Raw genomic sequence first — 25008 nt, 5'->3', positions numbered from 1 at the left:
ATTAATGGTAAGTAATAGTTTGTTTAAAGATTTAATACAGAGGCCCATCTATTGTGACTTGTGAGCAATCATCAAAGTAATGATATGCAGTGACGAAAAGATGCTATGAAGTTTAATTAATGACAGAATAAAGAATGTACCAATGACAAATCCTATGATATGGAGGCATCAAAGATAATAATACTCGTGAGGAACAATTCTAGCAGCCTGATGTCCTTTGTTTTTTCTCCAACATTAAGGTCACAACGCATGCTCTACAAATGAATAAAAATTATATACAGAAGTTGGGTATATTTCTATTGAAGGTGGTGAATGGGATATCTCAAAGCATCTCATTCAATGATTTAAGCTACTCTAACCACCTCTCTGTCATATTCCAAATTCAAAGATAAGACATGATCATATAATATGAGATTGAAAGGAAGAAATTTTGATAGAGAAGGTATGATATCAATCGGGAACAAGGATGGGAGATTATGTGTGAAGTGGGTAATTAAAGATATGTCTAAAAGTTTCACAACCCATGTTATATAAATTGTGTGCCAAGATAAATCAAATGTGGCATGTATATGTAGGGAATGGGTGGTCATTGGTTGATAAACTTGAATTTGATACATGAACGCTTCATGCATTCACAGTGTCACTAGAGGAAAAAAAAATTGGGCTTCTTCAAGAAGTTTAAACAAATCTGATTATTGTCTTCCTATACAATATAAGACCACATGACTGGCACCAATATGATATTTTCATGATTTTTCTGTAAGGAAACAAAATTTTATAGTTGGCAGATAGTACTGTCATCCAGATTAGGTGGCCTCAACTTTATGGGTTCATCAAAATCCTCCCATCCCCTAATTGGTTGAACTCAGTCAATTTCAGGTTAGGGTGTTTGAAGATTTCAACTCCTTCCTAGATTGCATCTTCTAGTGGTAGTCCCTTACACTTGATTAAGTATTTAGGAATAGCTTTACTATGCTTTCTCTTTACCCTTACATCCAAAACGGATTCAAGTATCAATTTTCCTTCAGAAACTAGTGAAGGGAGTTCGTTGGATAGGTTGATCTATTGTGAAAGAGCTTTTTTTAAGTGTGAAACATGGAAAATATAGTGATTTTTGTTGTCGGGAGGTAATTCTAGTTCATAAGCAACTTGTACCACTTTTTTAATCACTTGGTAAGTGCAATAGGAATATGGTGTAAGCCTCTCTTTTGCACTTCCCTACATAGATAATTGTCTAAAAGCTGCAACTTTAGAAGCACCAAATTGTCCTCTTAAATGCTTTCTCTGTCTGATGTCCATCTGCATACAAGTTCTACCCACTTTGGGCTTGTTGGAAGTTCTCTTAATTGGATTCCTGAATATTTTTCATTTGGTGAGTCAAATCTTGAGCACTAGGTACTCTACTATCAATGAGATCTGTTCTACAAAAGAAGTTGCATCATAGCCATACAATGCTTAAAGTGGAAGATTCTAACTGATGGATGGTAAGTTGTACTGCAGCAGTACTCCCCAAAAAATGGCTTGTTCTCAAGCCATTACACATGACAACTCTACAGTGACTCCAAATACAGCAGCCAATACCCGAATTCCAAATTAATCTAGAATCTCAGTATGTCTTCCCTTGTACGTCTCTTTTAAACTTTAATTGTTGTACTCTAATTTAAACATCACCATATATCAAATTGTGAAACAATGCATCATGATCCCAATAATGAGAGATTTGGCTAAATGGCCTGCTGTAATCATTCTCAAATCAATGATGAGAGATTTGGCTGAATGTTTTTTTATTCATCCTCCTAACATGGTCAATGACAGACAAATGAAACTAGGACATTTGGTTTTTGAGTGTGGGGTTCCAGCAGAGGGTATTGATTTTGTCCTGATCCATCTTCTCTTGCACAAAATTGTTCAAGAAATAAACCCCCACAAAAAGTCCCTTGTTCCCAAGATGATCAGAACAAGTCTTGTCAACTTATCACTACAAATTCCAAGGATATTGATCCTGAGGGTCTTTTACATCATGTCAAATTGGGTAATGGTGATTCTCAGGACATGAATGTTATCAATAACCATCAGGAGAATTTGAACGTTATCAATAACCAACAGGAGGTTATGAATGTTATAAATTACCATCTGAGGGGGGCAGAGGAGGATTTGCAGCTTCAAAATCCCCTAGAAGTCTAGTTTCAACTGTTGCACCCAGATTTGAGTGTTCAACTTACATCATGCAAGGGGCTTCATTTTTAGGTCAAGGATTCTGTTATGAGTTCTTCACCCTCTGACGAGAGTAGGTCAGTCAAAGGACTTGCCAAGGTTGGGGCAGATTTGGAGATTCCCACTTTTGTTTCTGGGAAAGAAAATTATTTTCCCATGGAGGTTCAAGCAGTACCTGAGGGAGTAGTGCAACCTACATTTACCATAGAGGGTACTCTTTCGAAGGTAGAGTGCAGCTATATGTTGAAATCACAACCTGCCCCTGCTTCTCATATGGTCTCTGCTTTTCAAAAGGTTTAGTAACTTCAACACCCAATGTGTCTGTTGGATCACAACTATCGTACCCATTTTAATGTGAGTACAGAGCAGAGTCTTATCCAGTCAAGTTTTGTAGCTGCATATTTTCTACTTAGAGATTTGATTCCTCCCTTGGGTTTTCTAATCATTTACCCTCAGAATGGCTCAGAGGTTGTGTTGAAAGAGCGAGATCTAAACAAATGCTGATATGACAATATAGGGTTCGCCATGTGTAAGCAAGCATCCCAGTCTTCTTCGTCCTCTTGATGATCTAAATGACAGTCTCATTATGACATTGTACTTTATGTTGTTTTGACTGTGCTTGGAAACATTCCTACTGTTGTAATGTTTTCTTCTATCTAATAATAGTACGGGTGTATGGACCTTTTACGAAAATATATATATATATATATATATATATATATATATATATTGAAAAGCTGATCCCAATTAATAGTCTGTAAATTATGATAATCCAGTTATTGGCTATCATCAGTATCATTCATTGGTTCTTCAATGATGTTCGGAGTTGTAAGTGGCTTTTCATAAATTAAAAAATCAAATGAAATGATCAGAAATAGAGTATTAAACAATATGCATATGAATTTTTATTATAAGATATGTTATTACAATGTACCTCTTCTATATAAACTCCATATTTCATTCTATGGATACCAACAAGTCATCGCTTCTTTAGTTTCCTATTTTCACACCTTTTGCAAGTGCAATATATCATTTCATTGAAGTATGCATTTGTACCTGGAGCAAGTCTTGGTGCTCGTTCATTTGAATATTCAGATGATGACGATGTCCTATTTTCCTGAATCCACCATGTACTATCAACAATAAGTGTGCTAAGTTTTTAACTTGCATAGTATATATTCTTCAAGAGCTCATGATTGCAACTTGAGAAAATCAAAATTTGGAAAACCTAATTTGTATATTTTTATGTCTTTAGCTAACTCGAGATAATATGTTAGAATGATTTGTATTGTTGTTTAACACAGTTCTATAGCAAAAAAAGGATGTGACCATAGGTAAGCACCATCTCCACCGTCTCATCACACAACCGTACCTAAGCACCATCTAAAAAACATAGTTCTCTTCAAAAATCTCTCCTCAAACCTTATGATTATGTTGGTTCAATATCCCAAAGGTAAGATTAATGTATTTTTCTGACTTATTACGCATAGAATCATTGTATGGTAAGATTTTTGAAGGTATTTTCTAATTTCAAGGGTTTCATCACAGTCACAAAGACATTTCATAAATAGTGCAAATTACTCTAAATAAAACTAAAACTAACTAGTTTAGTATTTTAATCATATTAATGATGATATGAAATATTACTCTATGAGATAAATATTAAATTCTATTTACTATTTCATTTAAATAAAATGATATCAAGAGTACAAAAACAACATAAATACCTGGTCTACCATTTTGTGTGGACACCACGAATATTTCGAAATAGCAAGCTACAACAATAAAATTGGATTTGGAAGACTATGACACTCAATAGGAAAAATAAAAAACTTGATAGAGTTTACGATCATTCTAATCATTAGAATGAAGAAATGGAGTCATCATTCGTGTGTCCAAACTCATGCACACATACACTCTCCTCATATCATAGTCATTAGATCTTGTATTCATAAAAGAAGTTTATTTTGATTTGATAAATACCTTGTGTGAGCTGGTTTTATTCAGACAGCCTTAAACACTCTTCTTGCCTGCAAGATGAAAAAAATATTCAATTTATAGTAAGCCAATGTATGAAGTGAACCACGGCAAATAGAAACGCATGTGATCAAATAATAAGAAAGCATCTTCACTGATGAGAAACATAAGAATACAAAACTGAAATACATTGAAATACAACATTGGAAAACAAGATTGCAAAGAAACAATTTACCTTCAACCAATCAACTATCTATGACAGGTGAACATTTTTATTATATATTGACCCAATGAATTTCATTTCACCATTTTTACATATTGAACTGGCAATATCAGAGTAATAACTTTATATAGGATGATGACAATTTGTAACTTAGATCTACACTTGTAAAAAAGAAAAGAGTTTCTTCCAGAGAAAATAAGAAATTTTCTTTGCAAAAGGATTCTTTTATAAAGAATAGATTTCCACAACCACAAGAAAACAATTTAGTAATGAAACAAATTGTAATCCAAATCCAGCAAAATGGTCTGTAGGAATCACATTATATAAAATGATTTTCTAATCCTCAACTACAATACCGTGCTTGATTTTTGTGATTGTGACTCTAGTTTACCTCTCCTGCATGACTGATGAGATGTGCAATGATTAGAAGTTTAATGCATTCTACATATCCTGTCTGGAATCAGGATATTCATTGTAAGACAGCGGACATGCATATTTCAAAACCCTCTCATGTATAAATTGTTTCCCAATGTCACTTGCAGGATATAATATATATCAAAGTTGCTCCCGAAGGCTCTGTCCCAAACTAAGAAATACCCGGAGCTGATATGCCCCTCTTATTGGGTCATTTTTATTGTATTCATATGGATCTATTTCTGGATATTGGGCAGTCAGAAATATACAGCCTTGAGCATAATGGCGTTCATACTGTGTTTGGGATGGGTGATGGAGGTACTCAGAAATATAGTGCACATCACAACCGCAAGGGTTTTGGCATTGTTTTATCTGAGGGGAATGCAGCGAAACATTCATTTCTCTTTCCAGAGAGCCCTAACAACATCTTTGGGAAGCATCAATTTGGCATCAATCTTAGTACCTTTTCTAGAAGTTCTTCAAGTCCTCGTAATCAAACATGAACATCTTATTTCCAAAAATTATCCTATACAAAGAATCAAAATTAATTTAGCTTTTGTGGTGGGTGATAAGTCTATTTTTTGTATTGCAGGGACGGGAAATGAATCTGGTTGAAGGAGAAGATGAATTTTTCTTCTCCTGTGCTCACTGTTACCTGATATTAATGGAATACATTTTCCAGTTTGCTAACAACTGGGCCTTTGTTTAGGTATACTCTCATTTCAATGACATTATTTTTAGCAATTAAATAATTTGGAAGAATAGTGCCACGCCCAAAACCTCAAAGAAGACAGATGGTTATGGATTTGAATCTTTAAGCTGATTCGTGGAAATTAATGTAGTATTAGGGCCAGGTTACGATAGGAAACTGAAAAGGCACAACTTGAATAATATGTTACAATAAAAACAAGGCTCAATCATTTAAACCAAAAGAAGAGGGTAGTATTAAATATTGTAAAGTATACTATATAACAGAATCAAGACTATCAAAAACTCATGCCAGCAACTACTGTAAATCCTGATAAATTTCTAAAAAGCATTTTCCTGTTGTCTCACATATTTAAAGTGCACAACCTTCGAAATACTGCATTTCTACTTAAAAGAATCATCCATTCCCTAAGATTTACAACACTCTTTACAAAGACATTTAATTTAAAAATAGAAAGACACTTATTCAGCCATTAATAAATCAAAGTTTCCACGGCTTCTTGTTCAAACACCGTAAATCCCTTCAAATTCTCCACATATGTAAACTATTTTTTTCATATTTTCAAAGAATGCCACCATTTTGTAGCTATTTATACTAAACAATCACTCTCCAAAAAGAAATACAAACCATTAAAATCATTCAAAATAACAACACATTGAAGCAAAGAAGAAATTATATAAAAAATCATACCTGACGTTGCCATACTCGAACACTTTCCCTTTGGCTAAGATAATGACGACTGGAACCTTAGCAATGCAGACTACAAAAAGCTCCTTTGCCTTTTTCAGTATCCCTTGCCTCCTCTTCGAAAAGGTCACCTGTCAATTAATCATATTCTTCATATGCTTCATTACAACTTTCCCTTAAAACCTCATTACATATTTTATGCAGCTACAACAACTATCTTACCTCAACAAAAAAAAATTCAGCTAGTCCAAAGCTATGTGATTTCCACCACCAGACACGTCCGAAACCACCTATATGCAACACCTTCTAACATGTGAGAACATTCCAGCCACCCATTTTTTTCTAGATTAAAATTAAAAAATCAGCAAACCATCATTTTCAAACTCCAAGCATGTCCAAAGATCCATTAATCACACAAATTTAAGAAAAAAAGTCATAATTCTTTTACAAGCCGATCCATCGGAAATAAAACCCTCATTAATAAGCGAGCGAAACAAATTAAAATGACACATATATAATTTAGATCGATGAAGATGTAATTAACTTTGAATACTTCCAAATTTTGAAGTTTTCATTATTATGTGATAATGCAATGTCATTTGTCATTAGGGCATAATTACCAGAGTGAAAAATTTCCTCCAAGATAGCCAAATGAAGTAGCATTTTCAGAAAAAAATAAAGAATTCTTCCCCCAGTTCATGTGTTATTGACGTTTTGCAGGACCATATTAGATAGAGAAAACGTATGAAAAAACAAACATTGAACAATATACTGGATTCAGACACAGAAACAAGTATAGAACAAATAACTTATGGAAATACAAAGACAGTAAAGACTACAGTCATGATGGTGACTTGGTCAAGAGTGCAACTGCAATACTACCAATTGGAACTTTAAAGTCAACACTTACAAATTCAGATTGCAAAATGTCCAAGCATCTTGTCTAAAACCTAAGTTGCTGGTTCAGGTTCAGATTTGGGTTCGAGGAACCAATTCACTGGTATAGCTAAATTTTGAAGTGCGATGTAGGTTTGTACAAAAAACAATATATAGGTCCGTACAAAAAACAATCTAAAAATTATATATTTATTTGTCTAGAAGTGTGAAATAAGATTAGAATGTCACATACTATCATGTAAACTACCAACACACAACAAACATGTAATCATAGCTAATGTTCATACCATTGTAGCATCATTTACTTCAAATATTGGGCCATTTAACAAGAGAAGCAGAGTTAATATCATATATAATGCTTGAACAAGGGTATTAGAAAAGGGTTAAGTAGAATGGTTATTTATACATCATAAATGGGAAAACTCTGATAAGTTATCTAAAATATTAGAGAAAGCCTAGATTGATATCTTCTAGCATTTTTCAAATAGATATATTAAACACATGTATAGTTTTTACTAATTATCTGACCATCTATACTTCATAGTTCTTAAGCAGGGTAAACTTTATAAAAAATTAAATAGTTAAAATTAATGCCTCTTGTAAAGGAAGAAGCAACGAGATGGTAAAATTATATCAGAAACTATTCTTATTTCTTTGGCACTGTTAAAACATTCTATGATCAATGTGGATAAGGTGTAGTCTCCTACAGAATTCATTGTTAGCTGAAAATAATGACAATATAAGGCTCCATTGTAAAGCAATGGAGCTTTTTCTCAAGATGCTCAAGTAGATCTAGGTCTGCTAACTACTTATATATAAAATCTTATTTAAATGGTGTGCTCATGAATTCCACCAAAACGGTATTCAGAAACACCAAAGAGGGTTCATGACTTCCAAAAAGAAAAACTTTTTTTCCATGCCCATCTACCTTGGTTCGCCATGGATCTACGCGGGTATGCACAGGTTTGTCCCAAGTTCATCCTGTTGGTTGTTTTGAAAGGTGTTTTATATGGGGGAACTGAAGTGTCTAGGGTTTGAGTCTATACAATGGCTTAATGCAGATCTTTGGACTGACATGGCCAGTTGGTCAAAACCATGGGGTCCATTGAGGTAAGGTCCAATATTAGACAATGTTGACAATAGAGTAGGGTGTATTATTACTAATATGTTGACAATGTGCCTTCTGAGTTACAAATGATTCACTCTTTGGAAGAGCTCTATCTAGATAACAATCAGCTTAATGGTACCATACCCACTTCTCTTGGACATCTGACTCAGATTTATAGAATAAATCTCTCTAACAATAGTTTAGAAGGCCACTTTTTTCTCCATTTATTTGATAATGCTAAGAGGCTTGTTGAGTTACCTCTTTTGAACAACAAATTGACTGTTCATGCTGACCAACATGGATACCTCCAATGCAGTTTAAGAGATTGAAATTGGGTTCTTGTAATATTGGGGTCCCATTCCTACATTCCTTTCAAAACAATTGAGTTTGTGGTTTTTGGATCTCTCCAACAACCGTATTTATGGAAACACTCTACATTGGCTTGGGGACCTTCAATATTTGTGAGTTCTTTGTGTCAAACAATATCTTGCAAGGTGAACTTCCCTCCAGCTTTCATAAAAGCTACTATATAGGGATAGACTTGCATAATAATATGTTGATGGGTTATCTTCCCATTCCTTCTGTGCATGCATCAGATTTGGAACTGTTGGACCTATCCCCGAATAGATTCACTGGTATCATCCCAGCTGAGATTGGCTCGCTTCTTCCCATGCTGGAGTTCTTATCATACTCTCAAAATGATTTAGGAGGTGGTATCCCTAATTCCTTTGCTCTTTTGCAAAATCTTAAGGATTTGGATCTATTAGAAAATAACTTAAAAGGAAAAATACCATCAAGCATAACCAACTGCTCAGCTTTCAGAAGATTGAATCTGCCAAACAATAATTTGAGTGGAGAGATTCCATCACATATGGGAAGTTTGAGCCAACCTGAAAAGCTTCATCTCAGTGATAACATGCTTGAGGGAAACTTGCCATCTACTGTTCAAAACTGTTGGAAGTTGCAGATTTTAGATGTGGCCAGGAATTTCTTGTTCGGGTTCATGTCTCTTTGGTTAGGAAAGTTTTCCAAGTTGATGATACTTGTTATGAGGTCAAACAAATTCCATGGATGGATTCCACATACATTAGGCAATCTTTCAAGTCTCCATGTTTTAGATATCTCCCACAATAATTTGACTGGTTCCATCCTTCCAGAGTTGGGGAAGCTGACAGCTATGATAAATGGAGAAGTGGGAGGATCAGAAGTCTTACATGGCATGGCAATTGCTAAGGACACATTTTCATCTAAAAGTAACACCCAATCGTTCAAGACAAATCAGCTTACGGGTTATTCAATGGTCGGGGAGAAACTATTGTGGGCATGCAAAAAATTTCAACTGGTGCACAGTGGTTCTTTTAAACCCGCTAAACAGAACTCTAGAAATCTGCATCTGCAATTGTGCCTCAATATTTGAAGAGTCTCATAATAAACTAGAAGCAAATAAGATGATCACACTCAAATGCGCATATAAGGAAGCTATAAAAAAAATCTTACTGCTGCCAGAGCAGCCAAGCAAAGACATAACATAACAGTTCTTCAGCTTTGGTGTCAAAGGAAAACTAGTGTAATCAACTAAGGAAACAAGCTAAAGGGTTTCAAATATTAAAAATGAAAATAAAAGGGTTTTTTTTTCTTACTTCACCCATATAGTGAACGCAACAAGTGATAAAACATAATAACATTTACAGAATACCAACATTAAAAAAAAAACCATGAGATCTACAGATGGGTAAGAAAATTTATTACCTCTTTGATGTGTAGATCTAGATTTCTAGGGCATAGTCCTTGACTATACCCAACTTTAGATCCTACCCTGCCTTTGCCCCTCACTCTTCCTGGTCGTGAATCACCTGTACACCCATGTAAGAATATAGCTAGGGCATATAAAATTATAGCTGAAATGCTCCTACATATAGCCAGATCAAGGCTCTGCATGATTAATATCCTCTCCGCCGCACTATCGATTATGTCTCAGTCCTTGCCGCTAAATTCAGCCACTATTCTTGCCTTGGACCTTGCCGCTAATTTAAAATTAAAAAATTGCAGACAATGAGTTCCTCTGGCAGCAACCACTAGTTAAGTGCGCGGTCAGAGGATTACAGGGAAAACCCACTTCATGAAGGACCCCTGCATTGAGAACAGTCGTGAACGTGGCTAGGGCATAGGAAAAAATTGTATTGATCCGTGCTCACATCAAAAATCTGAACAACTACCAGCTGTATGATGACCCTTAATTCCCTGCATCGATGATCCCACAGTGCTTGCCGCTGATTCCAGAAGAAGCAACAGTTCCATGAATTCGTCATAGGAGAAGAGGTCGAGTTTGGGCGCCGTGAGCTGAGGAAAATGCGAAATGACACCGCTATTATTTGAAAGCTATTATTGATACTCATAACTATAGTGCCCTTTTCCTTTTGTCTTTACGGAACACGTTTAAAAAATTAAAAAACATTCATTAAATAAAAACATGTGTTAAAGACAAAAATAAAATATTGTCTCCAACAACTGTCGTAAGTACATCCACTCTGTAGTAGTGAAACGAGCAAGGAAAATCAAGTGTTTAACGAATATAAGCTGCATGATTACCTCATCTGAGAATTGATCAATTCCATGTTTGCTGAGAACAGAGAGTACTTTTACAGCTATTTCCTTCCCTTCCTGCAATTTGCCCATGAAAACACTTCCAAACGGCCCCGGTCCAATTTTATCAGTGAAATTTCCTGTCGCCGTTGTCATTTCGTCGAGAGTAAAAGCGCAAGATTTCGATGAATTTGCTACATTAACCATCAGATAATCTGGATTTTGTTTGTTTTTAACATATTAGAAACATTAATCAAGTTTCAATTTCATTTTTACATAGAGAATGGCATTGTGGCCGTGCATTGAATCGTAGATGTGGAAAACGTACCAAGAGGGCTCGTCCGAGTACAAGGATTTTTCGATTTCATTCGATAGATGAAAATACTGGCTGTTCCAATTATGGCTCCTGCTACTCCAAGCACAATCGAAGTGACACGACCACGACACTCTTTCTCTGTGCGGCAAAGCTGTTTGTTGCCATCGAAACTGTGCCATAATGTAAATCAAATTCTGCTATCAAATATTCTCAAATGAAAGATAAGAAAATGGAATCCGTGACTTACATAGAACATAATAAAATAAATACAAAATTACATGAATGTCAATTTTTTGTTGTTGAGAAGCTGTTCCGGAATGACACTTTTGAAATTATTGTTGGATATATCTCTGTTACAAATCAAACAAAAGTATAAAACTTGAACTAGTTCTTAAGTATGTTTTTCTTGACAAAGTATAATGAAGGGTGAGAGTGACATACAACTGTTTGAGGTAAGGGAGTTTAGATAACCAATCTGGAATTTTACCAGATAAATGATTGTTTTGAAGATGCCTGTATAATCAGTAAATTTAATAATTATAAAATTATTTTAGTTTCTATTTATAAGAAATAATATTTTATGATAAAATTATGATAATGAATTTTATAATTTTTGTTCACTTTGGAGTACATTGCAGTTTTTTAATCATTCATGACATTTTAAGAATAATTTTTATGCATATTGAAAGACTTATTAATTAAAGGTTTGATGTACTTACAATATGTGTATCTTGTAGAAGTTGGTCAAATTGGGTAACATTCCAATGAAGGAGTTGTTGTTGAGTGACCTAACAAGAATGCATATACAAATAAAAGTATAGAAATATTATACAATTAATTTAACAAATTTATAATCACAATAGCTCAAAGAAGGCAATAAAAAATTCTACTATGTTAAATTCACATTGAACCATATCTATCTAATGATTATAAGTTCCAACTTATCTGTATATATTGAATTTAAGCCAATTTGGATATAGAAATTGATTAAGTTCTCAATTCATAAATGATGGAATGCTAAAACATATACAATCTAGAGTTGAAAAGCTTGCTTTCTAACAAATTGAATGAACAAAATACATCAATAAGTAACAATAAATACTTCTCATGAAATGTTTGCAAAAGCCTAAATTATACTAAATGATGATTGATAAGAATTCAATAACAAGATGAAACTTCCTTCTACTATTATAAGAGAGAAGGAGCTCTAAAATCTATAGGGAAACAATTTAGTACTTCATTACCTATATTTTTCAGGTAATCAACTATAAGACTTTGTCTTTTATACCATTTTCCTAATATTATAATAATTTTGTAAAAGTTGAATGATCTATTTTATCATTTACAAGTGCATAACTTTCAATTTCTTAAATCTCTAAAACTTGGTATATTTTGATCATGATCTTCAAACAATAATCTTCATTTTCCATTAAATATAAGTATATTAGTGTCATATACACATATTATTTTAAGAAAACTACGACCACAATGTGTTTATAAGGTTAATTTATGTAAGATCTAACAATTAAAGTGGATATTTGCAATAAATATAATAGTATAAAGAAAACTAATAGAAAAATTCTAATAAGTTTATTTCTATTGAGCTACGTTAAATCAAGGATCATAAGCTAACTCATTTTTATTTCCCACATAAATATAACACATTAACAAATTAGAACAAAAGAATGAGAGAATCTTACAACTCTTTGAGGCAAGGAAGTCAAAATAACCAATCTGGAATTCTACTAGATAAAGAATTATTTTGAAGATATCTGCACATTCATCAATCTTAATAGTTGTAAATATATATATATATATATATATATATATATATATGTTGTACCCAATAGAACCCTATATGTACAGTGGTTGGTACATCTTGAACATTAAATTTGTGCATGCACTAAAATATTCACAAGAAAAATCTTATAGCTGAAATATTTATAATGATAGAATATGCATGGAGGGAATAAAAGAAATAATTGAAGTTATTTCTTATTAAATATTTAATATCCACTCACAATGTCTCTAATTTGGAGAGGTTGGTCAGATTAGGCAATGTTTCATTGAAATGGTTGTCTTTCAATGACCTGAAATGAATGCATATGACAATATAAGTATATGAATATCACACACTAATCATTTTTAAAGAAAAATATGATAGACATACAATGTTAGATCATAAGAGATCTCATAATCAAAGACCATTATTTCTTAGGAATATATTTATATGTAAAAATTATCAAAAAAATCTAATAAGCTTAATATGGGAAAACTGCATCAATCCAAAGATATTAAAATAAACAAATTTTCTTAGATAGATGGTTAAATTGTTTGCAATAGATATCTAGCCAACAAAATCTATCAAATAAAGAATTTATAATTATACAAATAAAATATGTCAAGAAAAATAGTTAGCAAAATAAATTTAACTTGATAAAATAAAAAATTAATTTAGACAATTAAATCTAAATATGAAAATTAAACTCTTAATATTTATTTAATTAGAAATATATCAAAAAAATATTATTTTGTATTGTGCCTTCCCCACAACTCAATCAACTCAATCCATTGTAACCCATCACACTTTTGGACTTATACTTTGTACCAAATTGGACTACCAATAGGTTGAGAGCAATATATTAGAAATTTGTACAACCACCTATTAGCCACATGAAACAAGTACCCAACTCTCCCTCCATATAGAAAAAGCTAAAACCTTTAACTATAACAATTTAGAATTAATTTTGAAATTGAAAATATAATTAAAATTTTGAAAATATAGTAAAAATTATAATAGGGTAAAAAAATATTGAGTTCCGTCTTGTACTAAAATTATACACTTAGGACTCACATAAAAATGAGTTCAGTTAACTATCCAAAGCCTAGAGGTATGGATCCTCGCAGCTGCCTTCCCGACAAGTCTCTGTACGAACTAGCTTATATATATATATATATATATATATATATATATATATATATATATATATATATATATATATATATATATATATATATATATATATATATATATATATATATATATATATATATATATATATATATATATATATATATATATATATATATTACGCCGAGAGTAATTGTTCTCGAGGCACCTATTTTCATTTAATCCCAAGGTTATTTTAATCACAGTTGGGATTTATGAAAATGAAAATAGGCGCCTCGAGAATGATTACTCTCGGCGTAATATATATATAGGTATATATAAGCTAGTGGCAGTCGCGGCGCAACCAAAAAAGTATTTAAAGATTTAAAGATTGCTGAAAAATATATTAATTAAGAATAAATCAAGAAAGTATGAACAATAAATAAGAGAATACATTAAAAAAATTATGAAAATATATTTTGTTAAAGAAATATACAAATATGAAGATATATAATGACTTTTTATTTATGAAACATTGGATAAATCATGTAAATATATTATTTTATTTATGAAAACCTTAGATACATCATTTTAAAAACCAATGGTCTAAAAGACCTTTTATTGCAAAACACATGTATACATGATGTCAAACTTTGCAATAGAAAATGGCAACACCAAAAATAATAGGTAATCCACTTTATGAGACAGTGAATTCCCATTTTCAAATACAATAGAGTAATACCCAAAAAAGATGTCAACCTCTACTAAAAAAACCCAATAACATATTCAATACCATTGTCTTAGTATCCACCTTCCATTAACCCATTCATGAGATCGACGTAACTGCACTCGAGAATAGGGTTGAAGAGTTTGAGTATGTGGAAAGTAAACTTCGTAAAATTGTCGTCGACTAAGTGGAGACTTAAATTTATCAACAACAATGCTTGACCACCAAGAATCATTCTCGAAGACGTCTACTACAAAATCCAATGGGATGTACTGTGGAAGAGAAACAATTGGAGGTGTAGGTCTAATATCCTTTAGAAAAAGCTCCTCTAGAAGAGGTTCTTATGTGACCTCGTCAGTTATAAAATTATCATATTGAATGAAAAATTTAGGCCTGGGAGATTTGGCCACATGTCCAATAATAGTGCCAGGGAACCATGCTCCCTGGAAACCATCCTCATGAGAACAAACTTCAACTTTTGTCCCATAATTGAAGTTCATGTTTTATGTATACCTTTAGCATTAACACAATAAATAAAAAATATTTCATTATTTCATTATAAACATATAAATCAATCCTCAACACAAAGTTAAATATTTCTAAAATATTCATAATAAAATGCATATGATCACATAGATGTAAACAAAGTAATATTTATTATTCTATGAAATATTTGCAATCTAATGTTTCAAATATGGTGACATTGTCATCCACTTTTGTAAAATTACATATATTTTTAATTACAACTAACAGTATAATAAATTGCTTACTATTATAATATTTAAAAAATGGCGGCATTGCCTTCCGCTTTTCAAAGATTGATGCCTAAAAATGAATTTTGATTCTTTTAAAATTGCACATAAAAATAAACATAAATTAAATGAATATATGGTTACTCTAATTTTCAAATAACAAAATTGAAAGTATAAATTTAATTTTTCTTATTTAGAAACAAATAAATTGATATTCTAATAAAAATATATGGCGGCATTATCATCCACTTTTGAAACATTACAAATATTTTTAGATATAACTAACATTATAATAGATTGCTTACTATTATAATATTTTAAAAATGGCGAAATTGCCTTCCACTTTTGAAAGATTGATGCTTTAAAATGAAATTTGATTCTTTTAAAATTGCACATAAAAAATAAACATAAATTAAATGAATATATGGTTACTCTAATTTTCAAATAACAAAATTGAAAGTATAAATTTTTTTTTCTTATTTACAAACAAATAAATTGATATTTTAATGAAAATATATGGCGGCATTATGATCCACTTTTGAAACATTACAAATATTTTTAGATATAGGTAACATTATAATAGATTGCTTAGTATTATAATATTTTAAAAATGGCGGCATTGCCTTCCACTTTTCAAAGATTGATGCATAAAAGTTACTATTTATTCTTTTAAAATTGCATATAAAAAATAGGCATAACTTAAAATAAATATATGGCTACTCTAATTTTCAATCAATTAAATTAAAAGTGTAAATTTAATTTTTTAATTTAAAAATGAATAAATTGGCACTTTAATAAAATATTTGAAAAATGGTGGCATTGCCATCCAGTTTTCAAATATTAATATATAAAGATTAAATTTAATCTAAATGTAAATTACAAAACTATTATAATTGAAATAGTAATCTAATTCAAGTACTCTAAATCAATATACTAATCTTAATGAAAACATTACAAATATTTTTTCAAATATAATTAACATTATAATAAATTGCTTAGTATTATAATATTTAATATTATTTATACTTAGAACTTCTTACATATCCTTTATTTTCTCATTTTTTAATCATATAAAAATAAAGACCATGTGTAACATCATTTTATTACTCATAAGAAAACATTATTTATTTATTTATTTCTTTATATTATGTAAACAAAATTTGTATTGAAAAACTTATTTCATGTTTTTAGGTGGTTGTTTTAAATTTTAACTATTAAAAAATGTTGTTTCCTTCTTTCTTTTTTCTTTTTACTAAAATTTTAGTCACTTTTGTTTTCAACAATTGTCATTAAAAAACTCATTTAATAGAAGAGAGATGGATATAATATATAAGAAATTAGATTGTCCTTACGGCTTCCTGTCGTTACATGAGTTATATTCGAATTCTTTAATTTGATCATCTTGAAAGAACGAAAAGAAAACGTTTGAAATGGCATATTTGCATGGCTAATACTTCAAAATGCAAAAACAAATTTAAATGCATGAAACACCACCCGCATAGCCCACCTCGGCGACAGTTATTGTCACTGCTTACTCTTGCTGTCAGTAGCATAATTAAAAATGCATTTATTAAATTTTTTTTAATTAAATTAGTGTGTAACGGCTTTCATTTCTTTTTTATTGACAAAGAATCTTGACATATTCTCGTGCTGGGCATTTGTGCTGCCATTGTATAGAATGCCTCTCGGCGTAATAATAATTAAATATAATAATCAAAATTAATTAAAAACTCCTATTTCTTCGAGATGTGAGACATGATTGGAAACTACAAATTGTTGGATAAGAAACTAACATTTGCGAAATCCTTGTATTATTGGACGCATTTTTACAGATGATTCCCTCCTAGGGAAAAGCAAAGCAAGGATCCGAAGTCCATTTGTTGAGGGAGAACGCTTTTTAAAACTCTGTAAGAGCTTTAACTGCAGCACCACCAGTTTTATGAAAATCTAGAAGAGGTAGGCCACACAGTACATTTTAAGTCCTAAATATAAATGTAAATGTAAAATAAAAGGATAAAAAAAATGGAGTCTAACCGTCAGGGGAAAAGGTTGGAAGCTGGGTTTTAAAGAGACCGTAGATCTCGTAGGTGTTAATTATAGGACGCACACCACGGGTATTGGACTATAAGTTCATTATTGCATCTGCTATTCCATTGTATTCGAAGAGCAGCTCCATGGATGTGAAATTTCCAACCAGATCAATTTTCTTGGCTCGAATGACGTTATTTATCCCAACGGAGAATGATGTTTTTTCGAGGGAATTAAGCTATGCAAAATAGAGTACCGCCAAGGCTTTCTTGGATGTGGATCGTCCAAGGTAGAAATACATGTCGCTTGTCATGCTCATGATGGCCGTTTGTATTACCTTAGTGGAAGTAAGTTTTTGGTTTTGTTTGCTGAAACTGAATTAGAAAGTTGAAAGCCATCTGTCGACCAAGCATATCACTGCTCAGTTTCAAAAGTCAGCAGACTTCTCAGACCAAGCGTCCATGTTTACACTGAAAGATGAGGAATTTGATGGAGTACTGCTCTGATACCACTGATGATGGGCCTCATTTGATACCACTTGATGAAGGTATGCTCTGATACCACTTGATGAAGGTATGCTCTGATACTACTGACAAAGGGCCACACCACCCTTACCAACTCATGACAAAGAATGCAACAAGATCTCTCAAGATCCAATCCAAACCCAAGCTAGCCCAGATCCACACTCTGGTAGAAACCTCTGAGATCTCAACTTGTGCTCGCAAGCCACCAAGCAACCTCCTTGTTTCTAAACCGCAGCCACTAGCTCTTGTCACAAACCTAATCCAAGATCCAAGTGTAAACTGCCTCACATTCGATGCTCTGTCTACACACTCACAAGTCCATCACAATCCTGCTGTAAACTGCCTCACATTCGGCGCTCTATCTACAGACTCAGGAAAACTCACTCTTCACTTCCTCTTTCTCTTTCACACTTTCCAAATTTCTCACCTTCCAACTTTCACACATTCAAGCTTTTCCTTCCAAAGCTTCTACTTCCTGAGCTTCCACTTCTCAAGCTACTCCTTGAGCTTCATTTAGAAATGCTCATATGCCTTGCTTAAATAGGCACTTACCACCCCATGCATGACTTATCCACAACCTTCTAGAATTCCTCCACAACCTTCTACAACTTCCATAACCTTCTACAATATCCACAACTTTCTACAATATTCATAACTTTCTAGAATTCTACCCACACACCTCGATAAATGGAATGACAACCATTTATTTTTTATTTTTTTCTATTATGCCACATATGCACCTCGAAAATAGAAATTCATTTTTTCCTTTCTTTTCTCCTTTTTCCCTTTTTTAATTTTTTCATTATTTCTCCTCTAATTTTCGTCACTTTCTCTCTCCTCCACAAATTTTTTTTTTTTTCAAATTTTTTTTTTCCCAATAATTTTCCCATGCAAGATGTTCCTGCATCAGACTCCCCCGGTAGATAGAAAAGTGTCCCACACTTTGACGCCAAAAGAAAGGTCTTCAACCATCTTCATCTTCACCAAAGGTTTCCACCTCAACAGAGACAACAAAACCATCCTGCAAATCTTCCACACCAACATCTCAACCATCCAATTAGCATGCTCACTCCCAAGAACAAATTGAACATAATGCTTCAACAGAAAACTCTCATCCACATCAGCAACTAGTGAATTCACACCCATAGCAACAAACCCCACATCAATAGCCACATGTAGATCTCCATCAACACATGCCAAAATCTCAACACCAACAATCTCATTGCTCACAACAAGATGCTCTGCAAGATATAAATCACCACCAACATCAACCAAATCATCCACAACTAAATGCTCCGCAGTCTCTATGTCAAACTCAACCAATTGATCATGAAAACCAACATCTGTCCCAACATCGATAACATTAGGAATATCTTCAGCAACAACCTCTAGTTGCTCTGCAGGTTCTGCATCAGGCTCCACAAACTGATCAGCAAAACCATCCCCTTCCACCTTGACCTTCTTAGCTTGATCAGCCAATCTAGCATCCAACCGAGAAATCATCTTAGAAAAATTCCTCTCCACTATATCATGTATTTTGGCAATCATCTTAGGGTCCAATCCTCTTGGAGCCACCTTCCAAGATCTTCATAAACTCTCTGCAAAAAATCCTTCCTACGCTCCTTGTGACAACCAAATTGTTTGCAAGTCAGATCGCAACCTGCCACCTCACACGAACAATCAGGAACCACATCACAAGTCTAGGACAACAGATCTGCAATCCACAAGCTCTGATAAACTTTTCCCAACCAAGGTCCTGGTACAAACTGCCTCACACTTCGGCGATCTGCTTGTACACTCAGGAACTCCTGCTCTGATACCACTTGATGGTGTAGACACCTAAAAACCTTTAGAAAATAAAGTATTTTTATTTTTTGAAAAAATCTCTGATGACATCATCATTTATTAATTAATAATTTAATTAATTAATTAATTAATTTTTATGCCATTAAATCCCTTTATCTTAATTAAAAATATTTAATTAAGGAATCCCTCCCAAAAATGTTTAAATCTTATTTAAACATTATTTTCTTATTTATTAATTATTTAATTAATAAATTGACCAAAAATCTCAAAATAAATAATTTATTTATTTTTTTGCCCAAAAGTTGGCCAATTTCCTTAAGACCAATAACCTCTTCCAAAATCTTCTAATCCTTCTTTAATTTCGATTAAAGGTTAATCTCATCATTTCCTACCCCTAATCCCAACTCAAAATATTTAATCAAGATTAAATATTAATCCTCATGTTTATTAAAAATATTTTAATAAATATCTCCTCAACCCAAACCCTTGAAATAAATAAAACTTTATTTATTTCATAAAATCTTATTCTAGGAAGTTCTAGACTCTTCTAGAAAGTCTTTATCCTCATCCTAAGAAGTTCTAGACTCTTCTAGAAAGTCTTCATCCTCATCCTAGGAAATTCTAGACTATTCTAGAAAGTCTTTATCCTCATCCAAAGTCTAGACTCTTCTAGAAGATGTCATTAACCCTAATCCTAATCCCCTCCTAACCTTGTCACATTCCCTAAACATGGGTTAAGACTTGCTAACTCAAGCCAAAGTTAACAAATATCTCCTCCTTCACCCACCCTCATTAATTGCAATCCACTTGCCATCCACTTGCCTAGTCCTTAGCCATCTCTAACCCTTCCTCTAATCATTTTTACAAACCTAAGCAAGCTTAAAACCCCCCTAAACCCTCAAATTTGAATTTCATGGTATCTCTCACAAATATTTTCAACCACAAAACTTTATAAAGCCCACAAAGTCATAAATGTTCTTACAAAGCACTTATGAAGGGTCTTTATGAAGATTTTATCTCTTGAGCCTCCTTTGTTGACTCATCCTTCCCCTTTCCTCCATCCTCTCACCATGTGACATGTGTCACTCCTTGATTGGCTATAAGGAAGAACAATCCATGTGCTCTCCTCTCATGCAATCTAAGCCCTCCATGAGCTTTTTCCCATCCTTGCATCTTAGCCCTCAATCCCTCAAGCCTCTTGCCTATAAATTGGATCCTTCCCCTTTGCAAAATAACACAATCCATGAAGTAAAGTCATAATGCCATTTTGAGAAGCCATTTTACATCAAAACCATACACTCACACCCAAATTCCAACTCTATTTGAAGCCCTTTTTGAAGCATAAAGCTTGAGCATACATCCTATCTATTTAGACAAAGCTACTCAACAAGAGAGCTTCTCATTGAGAGAGCCCATTAATGGCTCATATTCTCAATTGAGAGCTCATCTTAGTCTATCTTGAAGTTTATGAATTTTGTTTAGTTTGTAGAAGCTTTATTTAAATTTGGTTTCTATTAGCATACTAACATTGCTCATATACATTTTGGCACGCCCGGTGGGACCCCGCATGGGTCATCTTCATTAGCTTTTTTAGTCAAGTTTTGTATGTCATTTGCTGATTTTGGCTAATTTTGCTTGTTTTTGTGATTGGTAGGATTGTATAAATTCGTTTTGTAGGTCCACATGAGCATGAAGAAGACAAAGGAACTCATAGTCTATCTCATAGTATTTGCATTTTTTTCAAGCTTATAGGTGGACAAAGAACTTGAAATTCTTCTTCCTCTTCTTGTCTATATTCTTCTTATTCCATCTACTTCTTCTTCTTCTTCGTGTGGGAGATCTTGGCCATTTTTTTTTAAGGAAGCAAAATCATACACACTTCTTTTTAGTGCTTAAAATGAACCCCCAAATCATACTTAAATCCATTGAAAAATTAAAAATTTGCAAAAAAGAAAAAATCTTTTAACAAGTGAAACTAAACCAATCTAATCATTTTTATCCTTGCAACATCAAGGTTTTAGATGAATTCATGCAAAATTAGGAACACTTCATTTTTGGGAATTTAAAAAGAACTTCAAGTTTCCATTTCAAAAGGTTCAAAATCAACACTAAGTGCTCACTAAAATCTAAATCAAACTCAAAGCATCAATCAAGGATAAAATGAACCTCATTCGCAAATATGTTAAAGTTCTTTTAAAAATCTCATGAAAACTAAGAGTCCTAAATGGTTGCCAAAATTGTCCTAAAAAGCTTTGTTATTTGTTCCAAACAAATGTCTTGTTGCAAAATCTTGAATGTTTCTTAGGTTTTTTATGCATCAAAACAATCTAGGAAGATCATTTTTGGGCTTAAAACATGCAAACTAGAACACAAAATCTTGAATTAAAAGCAAAGTCCAAAGAGTCATTTTCACTTTTGAGTCCAAAAACAATCTTGAATGATCTAAGGTTAAAACAAAGCACTTCACTTCAAAGTTCTTAAAACAACACACAAAATCTCAATCTTGAATGCTCAAAGGAAAAAAACTTGAATGTTTAATCACTTATCTTTGAATGCATGTTGCTAAAATCACTCTTGAGTGCCATGGATTAAAATCAAAGTTTTTTTTTTTTTTATAATGCATGATTAAAACAACAAATCCAATCTTGAATGCCATAGATCAAATAATCATCTTTTGGAGCATAAAAAGAATCTACATTTTTGTAATCTTTTAAGTTATAAAAATAAATAAAAATGCTTTGAGTGAGTTTGTCGTTGGACTCACCCTCTTTAATCACCCATCAATTTAACCATTGGTTGCAATCTCAGTGCCATCTATGGGGATGGGTCCACCTAAGAGGGTGTTAAGTGCTCCACAAAGAACAAACTCCACTCACTTGGGTCTTTAGTGGTTTTTCTAAGTTAGAAAATTTCTTGAATGCGCATTAATCTCGCTCACACTTCGTTTGGGCATAAAAATTGGACAAATCTTGATGTGGAGGGCCTCCGGGCGCGCGCTTGGCAATCGAGTTTCACACATCTTTGTTTTGGGCTTAAAAAAAACTCACACTCAATCTTGAATGCCTAACAATCAATGAACATTGCATGGTTTGGATGCATTTTCAATAACGCTCGCATTTTTTATGTTGACGATCTCTCGACTTTCATTATGCTAACGATGCTATCAAATTGGAATGAACATTGTATGCCATAATCACAAGTGTCTTCAATCATAGCTTACAAAATCTAAATCATCAATTGGAATAAACATGTGTCTTTTAAAGCCCAAGATCATGTATGTGGTCTTGTTTTACACTTTTTAGGAGGCCTGCTTGGGGATTTCATCACCCCTTGGGATGACCTCAACTCCAGCGTTCCGACGGAGTATAAAGATCGGGAGGTGAATCCAAAGACACCTCTCTTGGGATCAAAATTTTGTCACTCGGGCTAAGCCTCAAGGAACTTTATACCCTTGAGAAGTGAAAGAGGAGAAGTGGGTTACCGCTCCTCTCGGCTGTGTGACATCTTTTTAGTTTCATCTATGGGTTTGGGCCTCACGTACCTTGCGTATATCGAGGACTCCCTAGCTATAACAAATTTCATCCTTCTAGAAAGCTTCCTAGGAAGTTGGTGTGTTTGACGTGCTTGCTCAAAAATTTTGTCTGCTTAATTGTTCATAGCTTTTGAATGAATGTTTGCCAACTTTGGTCAAAATCCCAAAAAAGCAAAAATCTCCCAGCTCAAGGCATACTTAGCGTAGTCACTGCCTCATCAGAAAATCATCCAAGCTCCCCCGCTACAACCAAATCTATCTAGTTCCTTGCTTTAAAACAATCCCAAATCCAAAGTCTCTCCAAATCATCCCCCCCTAGCCAGCTAGAAACCCAATCCAAAATCACACCCAAGCCTTTAGAGAGTTTTTGTCATTATGCTAGAATTTGTTATCCAATCAATCCGACCAATCCACCAGCCTCACCATGGTTATCCTTTTGACAAAGCTTTGTCTAGGGTAATCTAGCTTTGTCACTTGTTATCCCTCATCACCTTGAGCTAAAGGTTGGGATCCACAAGTGATCAATCTCGTGTCATGCCCATAGGATCATTAGTCTATTCTTAGGTTGACACAATCTCCACCAATCCAGTGCATAGGAAAGAAAAATTCTCACTTTTTGATAGCATGCCCTTGAAGTCTTCCATCCACAGGAAAGCCAAAAATCTCCAGCCAATCCTCCTTAGGTCTGTCATGTAACTTTGACTCTCCCTAGGAAATATTTCATCAGCCAATCCAAAATCTGTGCTTAACCCAAATCCAACCATGAGCTTCCGTGTTCATCCATACGCAAGACCCCATCCCCATCAAACTCATCATCAAAGCATGAAGTACCAGTCCTATCATGATGTGTTTGGTCGCATTGTCCTTGCTCCCGCCACCTCCTATTCCAATGATGATGAAAATCTTGTTGACTATGATGGGTATATTGAAAGCCTTAGAAACATTCCCCCAAGCATCCCCCAAAATCCAAGAGTTATTCCAAACTATCTAGTCATGCCATCTGATATTCCAGCTTCCCCTCCATCACCCCATCAACCAAGCTTCCAATCTTCCACCCCCATCACACTAGCTATTCCTGTCAATCCACCTCCACCTTCGACACATGAGTCTCCAAGGAATCTCCTAGAGGAAATACAAGAAAAGTTTCCTCCAACAGTCGATAAGCCATGTCATCTAATCCAACCATGTGAAGTAGTCAGTGATGAAGCTTCCCCATCTATAATATCACCTCCATCTCCCATAGCTATCATCCCCATACCATCCATCAAATTGCTTAAAATCCTTCCACTTCCTGCAAGCATCAAAATCCCACCACCTATAAAATCCCTCCAAATCCTATCCACATCACCTCCAAGCATTTCCCAAATCTCTCATAATGACCCTTATGCATCCATCTTCTACTCACCCATCTCCACTACTGAATCTCCCATCTATCCATCCACTGCCTTTGAAGAATCCATCCCTTCACCTCCTATCGCACCATCCACTCCAAACCAATCCTATCAAGATCCTGCCCAAAAGCATGTTGACATCCCCCAAAGCATAAATGAAGATATCATCGTACCATGTCTTCCATCCATAGTGCAGTCACCATCTCCTCCATCTCCAAAACCTCAAGCCA

The 25008-nt window shown here is 33.6% G+C and overlaps 1 pseudogene; it reads right to left on the bottom strand.

The window, feature by feature from the left end:
- The window catches only part of LOC149577068 (putative LRR receptor-like serine/threonine-protein kinase At1g67720), a 40803-nt pseudogene that overhangs the window by 4923 nt on the left and 10872 nt on the right, over positions 1-25008 (bottom strand).

The sequence above is a fragment of the Cupressus sempervirens genome, chromosome 1 (assembly GCF_028749045.1).
Source record: "Cupressus sempervirens isolate cs-2001-9-10 chromosome 1, ASM2874904v1, whole genome shotgun sequence".
Lineage (NCBI taxonomy): Eukaryota > Viridiplantae > Streptophyta > Pinopsida > Cupressales > Cupressaceae > Cupressus > Cupressus sempervirens.
Note: the sequence above shows the minus strand (reverse complement) of the source record. Positions and strands in the feature narration are given on the sequence as shown.